General features: G+C 31.8%; 3 long non-coding RNA genes across 3 annotated transcripts; all 3 read right to left on the reverse strand.

Annotated features, from left to right (window-relative positions):
- Nucleotides 1–1,314: 1,314 nt before the first annotated feature.
- Nucleotides 1,315–3,120, reverse strand: LOC145334344 (uncharacterized). Its single transcript, XR_013884814.1, has 3 exons — nt 3,051–3,120; nt 1,942–2,003; nt 1,315–1,426 (listed from the first exon to the last, which is right to left on the reverse strand). It is a non-coding gene; the product is annotated as an uncharacterized LOC145334344 (long non-coding RNA).
- A 2,876-nt stretch (nt 3,121–5,996) lies between these two features.
- Nucleotides 5,997–16,774, reverse strand: LOC145334526 (uncharacterized). The gene is made up of 3 exons (XR_013884849.1): nt 16,713–16,774; nt 16,189–16,230; nt 5,997–6,055 (listed from the first exon to the last, which is right to left on the reverse strand). It is a non-coding gene; the product is annotated as an uncharacterized LOC145334526 (long non-coding RNA).
- A 457-nt stretch (nt 16,775–17,231) lies between these two features.
- Nucleotides 17,232–17,577, reverse strand: LOC145334074 (uncharacterized). The gene is made up of 2 exons (XR_013884703.1): nt 17,470–17,577; nt 17,232–17,272 (listed from the first exon to the last, which is right to left on the reverse strand). It is a non-coding gene; the product is annotated as an uncharacterized LOC145334074 (long non-coding RNA).
- Nucleotides 17,578–20,620: the final 3,043 nt, after the last annotated feature.

Genomic DNA, 20,620 nt, shown 5'->3' on the forward strand with positions numbered 1-20,620 from the left:
ATAAAGGATGTCTATCTGTGTGTTTGTATGTTTGTACTGAAGGATCTCGCTAACCGCTGAACCGATCAGGTTCTCCTTTACAGGGAAGCTTCTCATAGGTCCTGGGAAGGTTTATAACTATTTTGGGGGAGGGTACCACCCACCTCCCAAGAGTAATCGCCCTTTTTTTTTTTAAAATCCCCTCAATTTTTTTTATTTAATTTAATATTTTTTTTTACCTAAAATTAAAAATCGGGGAACCCCCCTTACCACTTAAAAAATTTCACCCCTCCCAATTTTTTCTAAATCTAAAATAAAAATTGGGTTAACAAACAAAACTTCCCCTCCTTAAGTGACCCTTGCTACTAAAAATATCTTAACTTTGTGCAACGTATTTGTTTTTTTACCTGGTAACAATTCATTGAAATAAAATGATTGGATTTTAAAGAAAATAATTGAATTAATAATATCTATTGCAATTAAGCTATTATTAAAGAAAATACGCACAACATAAAGGGAATGGAAATTTTTAAGTTAAGAAGAATAATCTTTTACGCATATGTTATTTATGTTGCCCAGGCAACAAAAATAGCATTAAACCTTTCCAGAACCAATCCTATACTACTCTAAAAGATGTTTGGCTTTCAGTGTGAAAGCCAATGTAATGTAATACAGGTAGACAGATGGACAGAAAGAATGACTTACTGACAGATTCACACGGGAATACAGACGGATAAACATATAAACAGACGGACAGAAAGACAGATAAACCGATTGACAATCAGATAGACAGTTATATAGACTAATGGATTATTAAATAGAATAATAGAAAGAAAGACTGACAGACTACCAGATAGATAAATAGATAGATAGACAGACTGACAGATCGATAGACAAACAGATTGATATACAGACAGACTGACAGATTGATAGACAGACAAACGTACATATAGTTGTATGGACAAATATACAGATAGACAGACGGTCAATGATAGAGAGATAGTCAGACAGAGAGATATAAAAGCAGACATACAGAGATATTGACAGATAACAAATTAGACAGATGGACAGATTGACAAATAGACACATGGCAATATAGACAGACGGACAAATATACAGACAGTTAGACAATTATACAGATAGACAGACGGACAGATAGACAAATGGATAGAACGACAAAAAGTGAAATGAACATGGTAAACAGATGAATAAACAGACAAACTGAAGAACCGACAGAATACTTAAAGAGGGACAGACAATCAAATAAACAGACAAACAAACAATCACCAAGACAGACGGACATTCCGTATAAAAAACAACTGAATATTAACAATCCTTGTATGGGGGTAGGTAATATGATTTCAGGTTTGACCACTTCTTCAACTTGTGGCAGGGGTGGGATGCCCGGCTGGGTTGGGTTGTCTGGTGGCTTCCGTTCTGGGCGATACTAGGATAAATCAACCAGTCAATAAATCTATTTTTTAGCCATTGATTTAGTAATCACTGACCAGCACAGGGTTTCTCCGTTCGGTTTCGCGTATTGGACCCAAAAAATTTGACAACCCCCTAAACCAAAACCATGGGGTGTAATTGTCCACCCTCCAACACTCCCAAAAGTAAAAATCCTCTTTAGATTAATAAATGGACGGGCGAAGCATTTTTTTCTCCCCCCTCCTCCTTTAAACTTTAAGGGGAGTGTACCAGGGAAAAGGGAATGTGATTCTGACAAACAATTCTGAAGAAAATTTTCCCACAATCCCCTTCCCCTTTTCCTCCCCTTCTTACCCACCCCTCTTCAATTACACGTAAAACAAATTATACTTCCACTTTACTTTAAAAGGTTTCGTGATTTTTTGTAGAATTGATTGTTAGAATAGCTACCCCTGGTATACTAATTTCAAGGAAGATTTTGGGCGGATATCCATTTATAATAAATCCATTTGTCTATCTATCTATATCTACCTGATTTTTCTTCCTATGCATTTGTTTGTACAATGGATGACCAATAGGGATACAGTAATCATCTAAAATAAAGATATCATTAGTATCTATCTATCTATTTGTTTGTATAATGGATGACCAATAGGGATACAGTAATCATCTAAAATAAAGATATAATTAGTATCTATCTATTTATTTGTTTGTATAATGTATGACCAATAGGGATACAGTAATCATCTAAAATAAAGATATAATTAGTATCTATCTATTTATTTGTTTGTATAATGTATGACCAATAGGGATACAGTAATCATCTAAAATAAAGATATCATTAGTATCTATCTATCTATCTATTTGTTTGTACAATGTATGACCAATAGGGATACAGTAATCATCAAAAATAAAGATATCATGAGTATCTATCTATCTATTTGTTTGTATAATGGATGACCAATAGGGATACAGTAATCATCTAAAATAAAGATATAATTAGTATCTATCTATTTATTTGTTTGTATAATGGATGACCAATAGGGATACAGTAATCATCTAAAATAAAGATATAATTAGTATCTATCTATCTATTTGTTTGTATAATGGATGACCAATAGGGATACAGTAATCATCTAAAATAAAGATATAATTAGTATCTATCTATTTATTTGTTTGTATAATGTATGACCAATAGGGATACAGTAATCATCTAAAATAAAGATATTATTAGTATCTATCTATCTATTTGTTTGTATAATTGATTACCTACCTATCTAATGATCCATCCATCCATCTATCTCTCACAGTTTTCTATTTTTCTTAGCATATGATTTTGTTAATATTACCGGGTCGAAACCAAATAAAAGGTTATTGATTTGAAAAAATAATTTTAGTTGTGCAGCTAGCTCCCTCACAGCTGCCAGCACAGTTAGTGTACATACAGCATTAGAACCCCAAGCCAATAATGCAAATAAGATATTTATCATTAATTTCTGTCAATATTAAGTGGGTTAAATTAAGCTATACTCTTGTTCCCTTAAAAAAAAAACTCTATATATCTGTCTGTCTGTCTGTCTGCATGTCTGTCTGTCTGTCTGTCTATCTGTCTGTCTATATATCCATATATCTATCTCTACCTTTATTGTCTTGAATATGATTTAGTAGAGGTTGATTAGACAGCCAAGAGGACCTTCTTCCCCAACTGTTCATTTAGAAAAAAATCAAATTTTATATAAAATCTATATTTTTTTCCGTAGCAAAGTAGGTATTTTTTCTTTTATCAGAGTTTTTACCAAAAATCAATACATTTCCTTAAAATAATCTTTAAATCGATTATATAATTTTTTAAACCATTTTTTTATAAAAGGAAATTTATTACTTTTTGTTGATTACGTTATGAATTTATATTTTTATAATTACTAAATTCTGCAAAAACTCAATTTTGGAACTTTTAGACGTTGGCTAGAAACACGTCATACATTAAGACGTCAAAATGGTACCTTTTCCAGATGATTTAAGAACCAGATAGGGAGGAGTCAATGGAGTTTAAATTACACAGGTACCCAAAGTTTTAAATCTATGCAATCTAACGCATTGTTTCAAACACTCTGATTAGATTTCGATTGATTGGTTCCAAGCTAGTAGTGTCTAAACTTTTCAACCAATAACTTTTATCTACAGAAGGACTTACAGGAAAAAAAGTCATGCAATCAAGTTGTGTATGTCTATAGTTATTCTATTAGCAGGGATAAAGCAATTGACGATAAATAATTGCACTATGTACTTTACTCCTTTTATAGATTAAAATCATTCGTTGAAAATTTTCTGCAATACTAGTTTGAACCCACTAATCAAGATTTAATAAAAGTAAATTTTCAACAGTATAATTTCAAATTTTTAGTAGCGAAGCTGATCCATAATTCGAAATGTCCGTCCGTCCGTCAGTAAAAACGTATCTGCTCTATAATTCAATTTCTCCGTTTGTCATTTCACGTGTTTTGGTTTCATCCTTGTTTAAATTAAATCTTTTTAATGTGTATGTAAGAGTTATTTTTAATATGTAACGAAGCCTAAAAAGTATGTGGTTTATATTAAATACTATAGAAAATGAATGAAAAAAAACAAGGATGACAACATCAATAAAAGCTTAAAAACATAAAAAAGTTGGTCTTATATTAAGCTACATGAGTGTACTTGCAGCTCCGCTACTGGAGGCCTCTAGAGTGAATTCCGAGAATGGGGAAAATCGACCCACAACCTTAGATTTTACTTTGAAAAAAAATTCAGAGGATTGTGTTTTTTTTTTCTCTCTTGATGGCATATTTTTAAGAAAGGTGCCCCCCCCAAAGATTTTTTTAAAATAGGGTTAATCATTCTTTAAGAATAATTCGATATTTAAGTATCAGCTTCATTATATCTTGGTTTTATTCTATTTTGAGTATAATGTGTAGGATTTTTTATGATATTTTTACATAAAAGAAATATGATGTCTATCTGTTTGTCTGTACTTAAGATCCCGCTGACCGCTATACTGATATGGTTGTCCTTTACATTGAAGCCTAGGGAAGGTTCATAACTATTTTGGGCGAGAAAAATCAACCCTGGAAAAAGGACCACCTCTCAAAAAGTTTACAATCTTTATTTTAAGTTAGACATTTTTAGAAAAGCTTCGCTTTTACTAATAAACACAGTTGAATGAAAATATTTTGAAATAAAAAACATGAATATTTTGAGACGTACTTGAAAACTAGCACAAAAATATTCGTCGCTTACAAATAAAAAGTGATATGTTAACAAGGATGACAACATTCATAAAAGCGAAGCTCTGAAATGGAAGGCCAAACGAACATTAACAATTATAATACTGTTAAAGGATATACTTACATTTTTAGGACTTGATTATAGAAATACTTCGCTTATAACATTGTATCTTTTTGTAATAGGAATCACTATTCCAAAAATCAGATGAATCGGATAATTTTAACATATATAAGTTTGTTGTAGACAAAGTAAAAAAAACAGCATGTTTTAAATAGACGTACTGGTAACGATAGTAGAGTTGCTGCGCTTTTAAAGTCGTACCTAAGTGTTATAGGAATCATCATGCAACGTTTGAAATCGATAGGACAATTCAAACTTATTTTAATCAACAAAAAGCACAAACTGTATCGGACGGACGTACGGACGGACCGACCCTAATTACAGAAAAGCTTCGCAGTCATTTATGAGATATATTGCATTAAACAAAAACGACGTAAATAATACAGTAATTGGGATATTGTAATTTGAAAACTAAAAGCAAAATAAATAATATCTTAAATTTTAACAGTTTTATAATTTAAAAAACGTTCAATCTAGTACAAAAAAGTGTTAATTTTAATATCTGTAAATAAACAAGAGAATCACACTTATATTAACTACAGTACACAGTTTCCATAGGTACAGTACAAAATAAGACGCCATTTACACTTTACCCTAAATTGTGCTTTAAACGTACCGTAAAGATTAAGGTCACTTTGAGATTAGTGCAAAAAAATGTATCAAATCAAACACCTTAGATATGTCAAAAAATGATGGATAGCAAAATTTACATCCAAATAAATATTCATTTTTTTTGGATAAATTCTAAAGTACTTACGGCTTTAGCTTTAAATTTAATAAGTCTGTTAATTATGAAATTTGTGTCAACATTAGAAAGCGTCATACCAAAGACGCCTAAAATTATGACCTTTAAAGATGGCAAATATTGACTCAAATATGTCAAGTTCTACCTTCGTTTTGTTGAGCACTGAGTCCCCCCCCCCCATTTTTTGTAAAAAATTGAAACTAACTGTAGGAGGGAGGGGATGGTGCCATGGTGGTATTTTTTTGTTTGTTTGTTTAGGTAAGCTAAAGTTAGGTTATATTGGGTACTGTATAGCCCCAATTGGTACCGCAGGAACAGGCTTCGTTAATTTAAATTCATGGGGGGGGGGGGGGGTATTAGTGCTCAACGACACCCTGTGTTAATTTAACTCTCAATGTCTTAATTTAAAGAAAGTAGAAGTTTTGAGATGTTAAAATAATTGATTTTTTCTCCTCGCCTTTTTGTCTGTCCTGTTGATTCAACGTGCTTCAGGTTTGCTGCATGCGCTTCCAAATTCTAAAATAAAAAAAAAGAATGACAACATCTAAAAATCAAAGCTGTTAAATAAGATGAAAGAACAAACGAACAATAACCTTCGAAAGCGTCAAAAATTATAAGCAGAATATTAATGTTTAAGTATAATTAAACAAATAGGTATATGTGGTGCAAAATCACTTAAATGCTGTTTAAGGACATACTTACAATTTTTAGGACTTGATTTTAGAGGTGCTTTGCTTATGACATTGTACCTAATCGTGCAGGAATCATTATTCGAAAACGACATTTATGATCATAGCCAGAGTCGCTATGTGCTTTTTAACAATTTGAATGATTAATGATGTTATAAGCGAAGCAGCTCTATTATCATTATTCTGAATTTAAGTAGTTCTGCAACAAATTCACCTACACAATTGTTTTCTGCTTATTCAGTTCTGACACTTTACAAGTGTTATTGTTGGTATGTCCTCCCTTTTAATAGCTTCGCTTTATAGAGATTGTCATCTATTTTTTGTTATAATACTATGCAATACTCTAATTCAAAACTGTTATTGAACTGTTATTCAACTGATAACCATGCACTGTTAGTACTTCCAAACAAATGTCGTGCAATCTAAGAGTTTATTGTCTGTTTGGCGTTAATTGACCTGATACACCGGGTGTTTGGACAGAAAATTTCTATTTGGTTGTTGGACCTGACGTGAAAGTGTTATGGACAGCAGCCTCAGTTATTATATGAAGAAATTAATAGGTAATTTTTGATTTGTTTTATCTTTAATAAATATTGTCATCATTGTTTTTTTAATACTCTAACTTAAAATTGTTACAAATCTCATTGTATTCTATAGAATTTGCGAGAAATAAAATTCTTAATTTTTCCAGAAAATTTGCAAAAAAAATTAAAATATTCCGTTTAGAATAAAATAATTATTAAAATCAATTTAGCTATAAACAATTATTCAGATTTTTTAGTATCGTAGCTTTTTATAAATATAGTGTCTGTTACAATTACGTTAATTAGGGATGAGACAATGAAAGATAAATTCATCTAACATCCAATTGAAATAAACAAAATTACATTTTACAACAAAGATTAAACTATTGTTGGGAAGTTTGAATACTGCTAGTTTGTTCAACCCAATCAATATTTAAAAAAAAACCACAATGTGATTTAACCAAAGTTAGGTTATACTGGGTACAGGTTAGCCATGTTTTAGGCACTGCAGGGTTAGGAAAACACCACCCTCATTATAATTTTTTTTTTTTTAATGGGGGTAAGGGGGGTCTGTACTCGCTAGGCACTTTGAGGTGAAGCAACAATTAGGGTACAGAAACCCATTCCCCCCATACCCTGCATTTTTATAAACCTTTCCAAAAACTTATTTCTATTTCCAAGGACCTAATTATAAGGATTGTTCTAACCTACCACTAGCCTATCAGGGTTCTCCGACACCTTTCTTAACCGAGCCTAACCTAACCTATGTTAAAAATAAAAAAAAATATTTTTTAAGTAATGTATTTATAATATCTTAAACCAGATTAATAGGTACTCTAATAAAGGGAAACTTGTAGCCGGCTAAAATATCGATCTCTTCCATACTATTTACCTTTACTCCATTCCCTACCCTTCTACTTGATGGACGAATTGATCAATAACTTATGTCTATAACAATCCTTGTTTTATTAATTTTATTTTACTCTATAATTCCGAATGTCCGTCCGGTCGTCCGTCTGTCCGTGATTAATGAATTGGGGGAAACGTGATTTTCTCAGTTCCTATTCAAGATAGACAGCTGCCTATGACATATGCCCATCTAATCTATACTTTGTTTTGTCCATCTGTCTGTTATTTAGGGTGCTAGATCGATTCCTGGATTTTTAAGTTTTATTGATTTTCTAAATTCCTTTTCAAGATAGAGGACTGAAATTTTCAGGGATTAATTTATTTTACATTCTACATATGTTCACCAAGCTTTATTAAGATTAGTTTATTTATTGGGGTACTAGATCGATTCCTAGATTTTAAATTTTTCGTGATTTTAAAGGTTGCGTGATTATAAAGGTTTAGTTATTTCCCTATTTTATCAAGTTTAATGTTAATTGTAGACACTGCTCTATAGTAAATTTTTTCCTGATATCCATTCATAATTTTTGAGCTTCGCTACTTATGGATGTTGTAATCCTTGTTTATGTCTAAATAAAATCATTATTATTCTAAGAACAAAAGTGTTTTCAGTTAATGAGACTAGGAAAAATAAATAATTGAGTATCTAAGGATTCAAAAGAATTTTAACTTATTAATAAACTATCTGATTCACCCCCAAAAGGCCTCTAGGGGCACTTGGGGTGGTGGGGGGTTGAATTCGACCTCCTCATAATTTATCTTAGTTTTTAAAAAAAAATTTGTGTGGAGAACCATATCGGTTCAGCGGTTAGCTAGATCCTTCGGTACAGACAGACACAAATCCTGTTACTTCAATATAAGGATAGTCTTTAAAAATTTAGATAATAAAATGTTAAAATAGAATTTCAATATTTGATATTAATCTAATTTAATCTGTAATGATTTCAAACCTAAAAATAAACTTCAACCTAATTTATTAGAATTACTTATACTTAAAAAACCGCATTTTTTCAAATTCAATTAATCTTTAAGTTAAATGAAAGCAAACATTTACCTAGTTTTTCTTTGGAATTCCATACCCAACAAGAATATTTAAATTACATAGTTCATAAATAGCGCGGCAAGTTGATTAAGTTTAAAAGAAAAAGAGCAATCCTTATATAAAGGTAACAGGATCTGTGTCTGTCTGTCTGTCTATTCCGAAAGATATCTGTAGCCGCTGAACCGATAAGGTTTATTACAATGGGAAGGTTTATATATTTTTTTTAGGGGGGGGGGGGGGTTACCTCTACCCTCCAAAGAGAAATTTACCTTAGAAAAAATAACCTCCCCCAAAAATTTCTTTTTTACTTCCATCCTAAGTCTTAGGTAAAAGTAAGATAGTCCAAAACCAACTCTGGAGTTGGATCTTATTGAAGATTCCCCAAAAGGGAGAACCCAATCAGTTTGAAATCTTAAGCTTCAAACAAAAAATCTTACTACTTTATATAACAAAGTGACGAAAACTACTAGTTATAAGGTAGCTGTACTTCAAAATGAAATATGAAATAGCATAAAACCATTTCAGGACCTATTTGGAGATTCCCTAAAATTGTTAACTCAATCAGTTCAGAAGTCATCGAAATCTTAAGATTCAGAAAAAAAGCTTAATACTTTAAATAATAGGAAAATGAATTATAAAATAGTTGCGCTTCATAAAATCAAATATACACAACATGAAAAACGTCTTTGACCCAAAATGTTTTGATTTAATAAACATTTTGATTAAGTATTTCTCTAGGTGTTTATACATTACAGAAAATTTTATATTTTATTTCAACGTTCATTTGAAAAACATTTTGACATCACCCCCCACCACATGATTAAAAATAGCACGAAACCTGTAAGTTATCTAATTTTCGGTTTAGTTAACGTCTATATAACTTATTTACAAAAATTGGAAACAAACCAAAATTTTCGTTGTTTTTCAAAAACTCTTTTTTACTTCCTATCTTGTTATCTTTTTATGTAAGTTACGTAAACGATAAGTCAGTATACAGTATGGCTCAAAATCTGATTAATATCCGCTGGATTAGAACCGGTTCTCAGTCATACTAAAAAATCATTTATAGCATAGTATTAAAGACAATTTTCCACATAAAATTATAAAATGAAAATCTTAAAATTAATACCAGTTTTGTTAACCCCCACCGCCCCCCAAAAAACGATAAATAGAATCTGTATATCACATAAATCAATAGAATATCGTTTTATACAAGAGACGTTAAAAAAGATACCAACTGCTGCTATGTCGAGACACTAATAGTGAGATAGCAGGGAATAAATTGGCCACTAAACGGGTACAACTTATTTCCATGATCATTAACTGGTAGGACTTATGGAAAAGCTTGTGCAATCAAATATTGCATATCATTACAAGTGGGTTTCTTTAGATGATATCTTGAAATTGTAAAAAAATCTTTATATAAAAGTAGCAGAATGTGTATGTACCAACGGGTATCGATAACCGCTGAACCGATATGGTTCTCCTTTGCAGTGTAGCTCCTCATAGGTCCTAGAAAGGTTTATAAATATATTGGGGGAAGGTACCGAAACCCTCTCAAGGGAAATGACCCATAAATTTCTTTAATTCTTTTACTTTTTCTTTTTTCAATTAAAATAAAAATGGGAGGGTTTGAATTACCCCCCCCCCCCTCAAGTGCCCCTAGAGGCCTGTAAGAGGTTTAGCCGCAAGTATTGTATATTTTTGGAAATAATATCTTTTCTTTACATGCACTTTCCCTGACCCTGAATAAAATGTAAGAAAACATAAAAAGTCTAGATCTCCCATTCTAATAGGAACTCAGTTTATGAACAATCTGACCATATATTTGATTAGAAAGTGTACACATTTTGATACTGATAGGACAGATATTATTTCATTTCATACATAATATAATTGAATTTCTTAACCCTTACAGCTCGGGCCCCAATTCCCACCTTAATAGATCGGGGGGGGGGCTCCAAGAGCCCCCCCCTCTATCTCGGCTCCTGTTACAGATAAAGACGTAAAATTTTTTTCTGGTGGTTCATGTGTATTTTTAGAGAAAATTACTTTTTCTAGTCATAGCAGCCAGGCCGCTCCTTAGCCGCTTTTTAGCGGCCAGCCGCTAAATTTTAAAACAGCTGTAGAGCGGCCAATTTTGCAGCTAGGATGACCAAATTTTAGGACGAACTTTTTTTTTTCATAACAAAAAAATTACTTTTTCTGATCATCGCCAAAAAACGGCAAATAACGGAAACCGCCATTTTCGGCGGTTACGGCGGTAAAACGGCGGTTGGCGGCGCCGATTAATATTTTTATCTGTTTGATGTTGCTCAAGGATTTACCAAAAAAAATTATAGGACTCTAGCTGTAATAGAAGCCACGATATTCATGATATATGTCTGTAGTAAAAGCCGGACAAAAATCGGTCATAAAGTCGGTCAGGGAGCGGTCAAACGGTCAAAACACATTTTTTCTCAGAAGGTCATTGATATCTAAGTATTCACCAAAAAAATTTTAGGTTTCTCCTTATACACAAAAGTCATAATGTAGAAATTAAGATTTTTTTAGAATTTTTTTCTAATTTTGGTGCTACCCAACCGACTTTGACCGGACACCACGACCGACACAGACCAGATATCCTAATAAAATCAACTCTTGCCGACGTATAATTACTAAACTTAAAAAGTCATGAAGTCACAGCACTCCATCTTACCTACAAAAAAAATGAGATTGAAAAAACTAGAGGGGGGGGCTCTTGGAGCCCCCCCCCCGATCTGTAAGGGTTAAGATAAATCTTTCCTTTATGAAATTACTAGAGACTTCACCCCAAGAGGAGAATCATTTTTTTTTCTAGGGTAAATATCTGTTAGTAGGGTGGTGGTACCCTCCCCAAAATAGTTATTAACCTTCACAGGACCTATTTGAAGCTACATTGTAAAGGAGAACCATATCGGTCTAGCTGTTAGCGTCATCCTTCGCATCAGATAAAAAAATATAAAAAATAAAAATATTGGTTTGCTGGAAATTCCTTTGTAATTTAAATGAGTTATTATATCTGATTGGCCATCTAGGGTGCTACATCTATTACTTGATAAAACTGCGACTAAATGGCGGCATTTTTGTGACTACGTAATATTTTAACATGTACGTATTTCTATCACAGAAAATGTGATAAATCAACTTTCTGTAGAGAGCATAGCTACTCTATAATTAAGTTTTACATTATTGAAAACGAAGCTCTTTATAGTGCCTATAAAAAAGGGAACATATTAAAAAAAATTTTAGCCAAAGTATCCCGAATGACGTCAAAATAGAAATACTATTCAAATATGACGTCATTCGGGATTTTTTTGGCCAAAATTTTTTAATTTATCCCTTTTTTATAGGAAATAAGAACTTCATTGAGAACTAGCGGCTAATCTTTTTAGGGGGGATGGGATTTTTCTAGGGGTGTCAAAATAGTTAAAAACCATCCATGGGCCTATGAGAAGCTTCACTGTAATGGAGAACCATATTACTTTAGCAATTAGAGAATATTTCTATCCTTGTTGTATAAATAACTCCTTTCATTAAATTCCTTTCCTTAAATTTTAAATATCTAATGAACCGCGAAGGTCTAATGTTTCGAGACTAAATCTTTTTCGTCAGCGAAGATTTTCTATATTCAGGGTCACTACGTCTGTCCGTCTGGCCATAACGGATAGTTCGTTGGGTAGAATTGTGCCATAGATTTCAAACTTAGTCATAATAATTTCTGTAGCAGTTGGATACGATTTAGAAAGCGTATCAACTTTATGATCAATACCTGAAAGTCCGTATGTATATTTTAAACATGATAATATTTGTATTTTTTAAAACCTTATTTGATAAGTTATAATTATCCTATACACTTGATTTTTGAAGAGATTCTTAGGACCATTAGGTATAATGAATAATGGAAAAGCATCTTTATGATTAAGTTTTAAATTGTAAGTATGTTTATTTTAAGCCTTCTTCACTTATTTATTAGCGAAGCTACAGCAAAACTTGTTATCCGATCGTCTGTCAGTTTCAATGCAATAAACAATTATTAAGTGAGGTCTAAAAGAGGAGTGTGTCTCAGAATCATGTGAGAAAAGTTACTCTTTGGAAATTGAAGCTCTTTATAACGCCTATAAAAATGACTTCATAGTGGCCTTCCATATGTCAATTAAAATGTATACTATTACTATTATATATTACTATGCAATTGGTAATTTAGTCTGTATATTGGCCTATTAATGGTCATTTGTATTGCATGACGTCATTTTTTTTATAAAAAGCTTCATGGAAATTAAATCATTATTCCTAATAGTTTGAATATTTACAATGACAGAATATTGTACTTACATACCCATGGGTGATATTAATCTTTCATTAATATATCCCTGTAGTACACCTTAGATTTAACCGGTCACTTATATTGACAGATAAATTTATCTTTGATGACACAACACGTCATAAAAATCAGTGTTTAATATCAGGGATTTAAAGGGATAAGACAATAGCCGATAAAATACAACCCCAATGATGATACACAAAATTACCCCTTATATAAAATAGAATTGATGGTTAAAACGTTTGAACACTTAACTTAATGAATCGACCAATCAAAATTTAAAAAAAGTCCCCAAGATCTTAAACCAACCAATAACAAAACATTATCATAAACTTTGGGGACTAGTGTAATAAACATCCCATTGTCCATTTGGAAGGATAAAAATCTCTTTAAAGGGATAATATTAGTTTAAATAGGTAAAATTTGTCTAATATCCTCCCCCCAATTTATAATGGGGGGTTTACCCCCCCCCCATAACTTTTGGGGGTAGGGGTAGGGGTTGTATTTTACACTTTTCAATGATAGAAATTCAATCTTGATACTTATATAAAACTAAAAAAAATTAAACTGGATTTCAGCTTAGACATTACGGAGATCCTAAATAGCATAAAAAACGAAGGGGAAGGGGTCGTAGCATTAAACCTTCCCTGAAAATTGTGAAATATTTGTCCAGCCGTTTACGATATCTTAGCATACATACATCCTGTTATTTCATAAGCAAAGGAATTTAATGATAAATTAATAAATTTTTTAATTTTATATCCGGCACGGGCATTTAAATTAATAATTTATTTATCAAACGAAATTCTCTAAATATGAAACTGTAAAGAAGTTTAATCAAAGTTTATTTGTAAGTTTCTCATTTTAATAAATAAAATGGTACCCAAAGTTTTAGAAACAAGCCCTGTCGTTCGTTGGCTTAAAAAAATATTAGTTAAATTTTGATTGGTTTGTTCAAACTAGCTGTGTCCAAACTTTTCAACCTTTAGATGTATATCTATATTAGACGAAACAATTTATGATTGTTTGTTTATTTACTTCAGGTCAGGTTAAATGAAGTTTTATTAGAAACTAGGCCTATCCAAAGGGTTAGGGCCCCTTCCCCAGGAGTTAGGGATTAAAAAAATACTGCCAACCCCCTTATTTTATAATTTATTTACAAAATATGGAATGGGATCTGTGGTCACTCTCAAGGAAATCACCTTCAATGTCCGCTCATTATTATTTATTAAATTTCTTGCTAAATAACTTTGAATTCTATTAAATTTAATAAAAGTTAGACTTGATTAGACTTTTTAATCTTTAGGATTAGTCAAAAATGTGAACAAATATTCTATACACCAAAATAGCTGGTATTGTGTCCAGTATGATCTCACAAACAGCTGGACCAAATACTTAGTTTAGTTTTAGTTTTTTTGTAGGTTTCAGGCTATTGTGGGAGAGTTGGTGTAAGGTCAACACAACAATGGGTTGTCACCAAAGTTTTATAATAACGTTTTCTTATTCTTTGGTTATTTTGTGTATAATCATTGAGGTTGTAAATTAATTTATCGGACATTGCCTTATCGCTTTAAATCCCTGTAAACACCTTCAACCTCTTATATTTATGCCCTTAAATAATCATTGGTACCTTCTTCGTTATTTTTTTCACATATCTTTATATAAAAGTAACGGGATGTCAATCAGTCAAAGGATCTCTGAAACGGCATGTTTACAGTAAGGCTTCAAATATTCTCCCCTCCCATACAAAATTTGACTTAAAAATACTTGAATTTGATGGAGAGCCGGCATTAACTTTCTAATTCCCTCAAGTGCCTCTAGAGGCATCTAGTGGCTTAACCTATAGTTTTTGATAAAGCTATTTTAAATTGTATGTAAATTACGATATTATTATTTATTTTCGAATAATTATCTAAATCCTTAATTTTTACATAAATCTTTTATACTGCAAATTACGCATAAAGTATAAGCTCCGGTATTAATTTGATGCATATCCGTTAAAAAATAATGGGATATGCATAATACAAAGTAGAACGATGTCTGTCAGTCTGTCCGTCTGTCTGAAGCTTAATATTTCAGTAATCACTGAACCGGTTTGGCTCTACTCTTTATGGAATATACCTACTGGTCCTGTGATGGTTTTAAGCTAACCTCCCCAAATTAAAAAAAAACTACTATTAAAAAGGGGGAGGTCAACTAAAATACAAAAAATTGGGTTGATCAAACCCAGTTCATTGCCTCTTGGTGCAAAGCACCTAGAGGCAAGAGGCGAAGCCGCTAGAACGCAATAATTCAAGGAAAAAAAAACGTTGAAAAAACCCCTAAAATTTATCTTCTTAATATGATTACGATAGAGGCTATCCTTAAGGACGGACGAACCGACCCTAAATATAGTACAGGAGGAGAAGACACTAGCATAAAAAATCTATTTTAATGGAACGAAATAATTACAATCAAGTAAGGGCCATTTCTTTGAATATCCCAGAAAAATGGAAAAACAAGGATGACAAATCCATAAAAGCGAAGCTCTGAAACGGTATGACAGACGAACAATAACACTTGTAGAGTGTCAGAACTAAATATATAAAATATAGATATATAAGTTTTGACAAAATTGGTTGCATAACTTCTTAATTACAGAATACTGTTTAAGGATCGACATACTGACATTTTAAGGACTTAATTATTGAGATGCTTAGCTTATATTATCATACCTTATTGTAATGGGAATCAGTATTCCAAAAATAAGATCATTAGAATGATTATGTCACATAAAAATTGTTGTTAAGAATCAACATGTTTAAAATGGACGTACGGACATTCTGGTAGCGATTATAGATTTTCTACGCTTTCTAAATCGTACCTAACTACTACAGGAATTGATAGGGCAATTCTAACATGCCAAAATTAACGTAAAAAACTATCTGTTACGGACGTACGGACCGACCCTAATTATAAAAAAGCTTTGTTTTTACAAACATTTACTGAGGGAAGGCGAACCACATCGACTCAATGTTTTATTTCAGACACTTTGAACTAAGCAAAGCGTTCGATAATATGAATAAATTAAATAAACTCTTAAGTGGTATTTTTTGTTTAGATTTAAGATATATTACCATTGTTCATTGTGAATTAGTATTTACCTCATAATTGTGACCATTAGAAGTTTTCTGTGTAGATTTTGCCTAAAATAATAAATTATATCAATAAATTTCAAATATAAAATCAAGGGTAAATCTTTCCAAGTATACTTAAAGCATAGCAGACGAAAAGTCCACGTTTATCCTATTATACCTTTTCTCACATTAGGACAGACAGACAGACAAACGGACTGACGGACGGACAGTCAGACGAAAGACAGTCTTACAAACGTACAGAAAAAAGACAGACAGATAGACAGACATACAAATACAGACATAGAGACATACAGACATTCAGACATATAGACAGAGGACAGGACAGAGAGACATACAGATATACTGACACACAGATAGAAAGACAGACGGATGGAGAGATAGACTGACAGTTATTTGGACACATAGACGGATGGGCGCACATATATACAGACAGTTGGACAAACGGACTTACAGGCGAAGATACGGCTAACGTACGACAGTGGGTAAAGAGTAAGTAAAGAGTAGCTTTGCTTCTAAAAAACATGTTATACCTTAGTATTTCTAATGGTGGTACTACCAAAGTCTTTTATTACTACTATCACCATTTTTGTCTGAAATATAAACAATTTGTGCGGTACTTTCCCTCAAAACGGCAAGCGATCACGGTACCCTTCTCCAATATCTTTGAATAAATTGAAAATAAGTAAAGGTGGTGGTATCATTTCTCTTTTATGCCTAACCAACGGTGATCTACCATAACGTAACCTAACGTAATTAAAAAAAACTAACCACTAACTTTCATTAAATTTTCTTCAGTTATTTGGATAGGGGATGAATGAAGGGGAAAGGTTATACTCCACTTAGGATAAAGTGATACACATTATGGAGGGAGGGGACATTGAACATGCAAATTATGCTAGTACCCAAAGTTTTATAACCATATATCTTATTGTTTGGCTAATATCAACTAGCAGTGTCCAATCTTTTTAACCATTAATCCATAATATTCATAAAAAGGACGCGCACCAACTATTCTATTCCCCAACAAGGATAAAAATTAACACATCAGGCACCGAAATTTTTCGTTTATTGGCATAAACATCATCAGGGTCTAAAAAAATATTAAATTTTTTTCACAAAAAAGTATAAGAAATGGTTATATACACAATAACATAACAAATCATTTTAGCAAAATGGTCAAAATTTAAAGAAACAAGGACAATTATATCAACAAAAAGCGTAGTAACAACAGGACTATGTAAATTTAAAATATGTAATAAAAAAATTCTATAAAATAAAACAACTTACATGGTTATTTATATACATTTTTTCACATAAAATTTAGCAGTATCTTCGTGCATTGTCAAGAATAGAATGAGTTTTTTGGGGGAAAATTAGTTTGATAACAATACAGGCGGTCAAAATGGTCAAAATTTGGGTGGTTGTTGAAAATCATCTGTTTAAAGGGTTAAATAACTATTACAAAAATGTTATATATAATAAAGACAAAAAAAGGAGGTACAAGAAAAAAATTTTAGGTTGCAACTGGCAATTAATAATTTCTGTTTAATCCAAAGATTACAGTATTTTTTCTAAAATCCAATATTTTTCGCGAACATCTAATAAAGTTTTATCTTTTTTATTTAATTTTTCAAAAGGTGTAAAAATCATATCTGAATGAGAGTGGTTTCTACTGTTAAAATGCTTTGGTACAGGTTTCTCATTCTTTTTATTTATGATATCCCATGAGTGGCTGTTAAAGCGTCTACACACAGGTGTCGTAGTTTGGCCTACATATTGCATATCACATTTTTTACATTGAATTGAATAAATAATATAACTATCAGAGCATTTAATTTTAGATTTTATAGGATATTTCTTTTTTGAATGACTAGCAACATGTTCTGTTATGTTTTGACTATGGTTACACAAATCACAACCAATATCTCGTTTACTACATTTAAAGAAACCATTTCTATTTCTCATTTCATACCTATGGATGGGATACAATTTAGCACGGATCAAGTGATCGCCTAAATTGCGTGCTCTTTTGTACCCAACCATAGGCATTTTCGGAAAAGATATTTTAAAACTGGGATCCTTATTTGCAATAACATAGTGCTTTTTTATACTCTCATTTACATTTATAATTCTTGGGTCATAAGTTAAAGAAAACATTACTCTATTATTTTGTTTTGGATGAATTACTTTTTCTAAAGTTTTACTGCGTGGAATATTTTTGAGTTTGTCAAAGGCATTTACAATAATTTTGGCATTGTAACCACGGCTTAATAAATTTATTTTGAGTTCATTTAATCTTAACAGAAAATTTTCATTTGAAGTACAAATTCTTTTTAATCTGTATGCTAAAGAGTAAGGTATATTGCGACAAATAAAACTGGGGTGACAACTTTGAGGCATTAAATAAGTTATTCTGTCTGTATCTTTTGTAAATAAATCACATTCAAATTTACAAAGATCATTAATCCAAATTGTACAATCAAGAAAATCAATTGACCTAGGTCTTACATTTCCAATTGGTAATCTATTAACATCAAGGTTGCCATTTTTCCATTTGGTTTTAACGATAACATCATTTAATCTATATTCACATGTAAATTTAATAGTAGGATGATAAGAACTAATAAAAGTCAAAAATTTTAACAAATCATTTTCATTTCCAACAAATAGACATATAATATCATCAATATAACGTTTCCAAAAGGCCGGAAGCGTTCCTTTAAACTTTTTAAGCATTTCGGTTTCTAGTTTATTCATAAAAATATTTGCATAAGTTGGGGCTACTTTTGTACCTATACTGGTACCCCACTCTTGAAGGTAAAATTTTTCATTAAAAATGAAGCTGTTAAATTGTAACACATATTGCAAAAGTGTTATTATAAAATTTATACACATACTTGATTGGCCATATTTAGGTTCATGCATGGCTTCTCTAAAAGCATCTATTCCCTCATCTTGAGGGATGTTAGGATAGAGTCCTACTACATCAATTGAGACTAAAATTGCATTGCTTGGAATATCTGGTCCTTTATTTGCTTCCTCCAGAAACCTTAAAAGATCAGGTGTGTCTTGAATAAAAGAATCAGTTTGCTCTGGAATATGTTTAGAATAATGATTTACAAAGTGGGAAATATTCTCTGTATTGGATGCACACCCACTAATAACTAGGCGTGTTGGGGGTAGTTTTTCTCCATCAGCAACAGGTTTATGTGCATAAGGATGTATATAACTTTATCGTTCATTGTCTTATCCCTAAAAATCTCTGGAACCCCATTAGTTTTGACCAAAAATTCAAACATCTGCCTTTGATAGTAGATTAGAAAATCAGATGTTTGAGGGGATATCACCCTTCCCCACCCCCCTAAAATAGAATAAAGACCTTCCCTGAAAAACAAATAGACAGACATTCTATTACATTAGTTTTTAAAATTGTATCAAAAAACATCATCAATTTTCAGTAAAATTCTGCAAAATTAAATTGAAAGATTTTTTATGCTGAATTAGAGTATTTTTATCAATTTAGGAAAATGTACAGAATTAAACAAGTACGAGAGAAAATTTAAAAGCGAAATTGGAAAAAATAAATAGACATATTGTACCATTTTGAAAATATATGAAACTTCGGGTTCTTGACCTCTTTAAGAACTTTAAAACATACTCCAGTCTTATAATAGCGGCGGAAAGCGCCCAACCCTTTAATTGCATGACCTTTGTCTAAGATGTCCTAAATTTGCATGGTAATGAGTTGCGCCTGTTTTGGGCCAAGGCATTCCCCCTACACTAACTATCTATGTCGCGCACCTGACATAGCAGTAGTAAGAACCATTTTCTAGATTCGAACCAATCACCTTCCCGACTACGTTTTAAGGTTTTTTAGCTGCGACACCTTGGGGCTAAAAAAACTGGATTTAGTCTTATAATTGTACATTCTATAACCGCGGAAAGCTGTTTATAATACGATGCGAGAAATAACTATTCTCTCATTTGTTGGTTTTAAAACGTTGGGTACATACCAGACAATTTTGCCCTAATTTTAAAGAATAATAATCACATAGAATAAATATCTTTGATAGTATGTTCTATTAAATTTTACATGCATAGTGCTTAAAAAATGTTTTAATGTCTATAGTGTAGCTGCGCTTCTAAAATTGCAAATTTTTACTCTTGAATTAAAATGTCATTTTTCAAAATTTAAATAAATTTTTTTTTCTGCTTCACATTCGCCTAGACCAGTAAGAAACTTTTGGCCCTAATCTATTTATCAATTTCATACTTGAATTTATAAAAGCATGGCTTTTCTACATTTAGAGTCAGTACATCTTTAACGGATTGCTATTTGACATGTTAGAATGTTCTATGGTTTTCAAACTTTGTGTCATGATTCCTGTAACAGCAAGGTACGATTTGGAAAGCGTAGCAATTTACAATATAAATATTC

The sequence above is a fragment of the Acartia tonsa genome, chromosome 12, assembly GCF_053477335.1.
Source record: "Acartia tonsa isolate MP-2025a chromosome 12, ASM5347733v1, whole genome shotgun sequence".
Lineage (NCBI taxonomy): Eukaryota > Metazoa > Arthropoda > Copepoda > Calanoida > Acartiidae > Acartia > Acartia tonsa.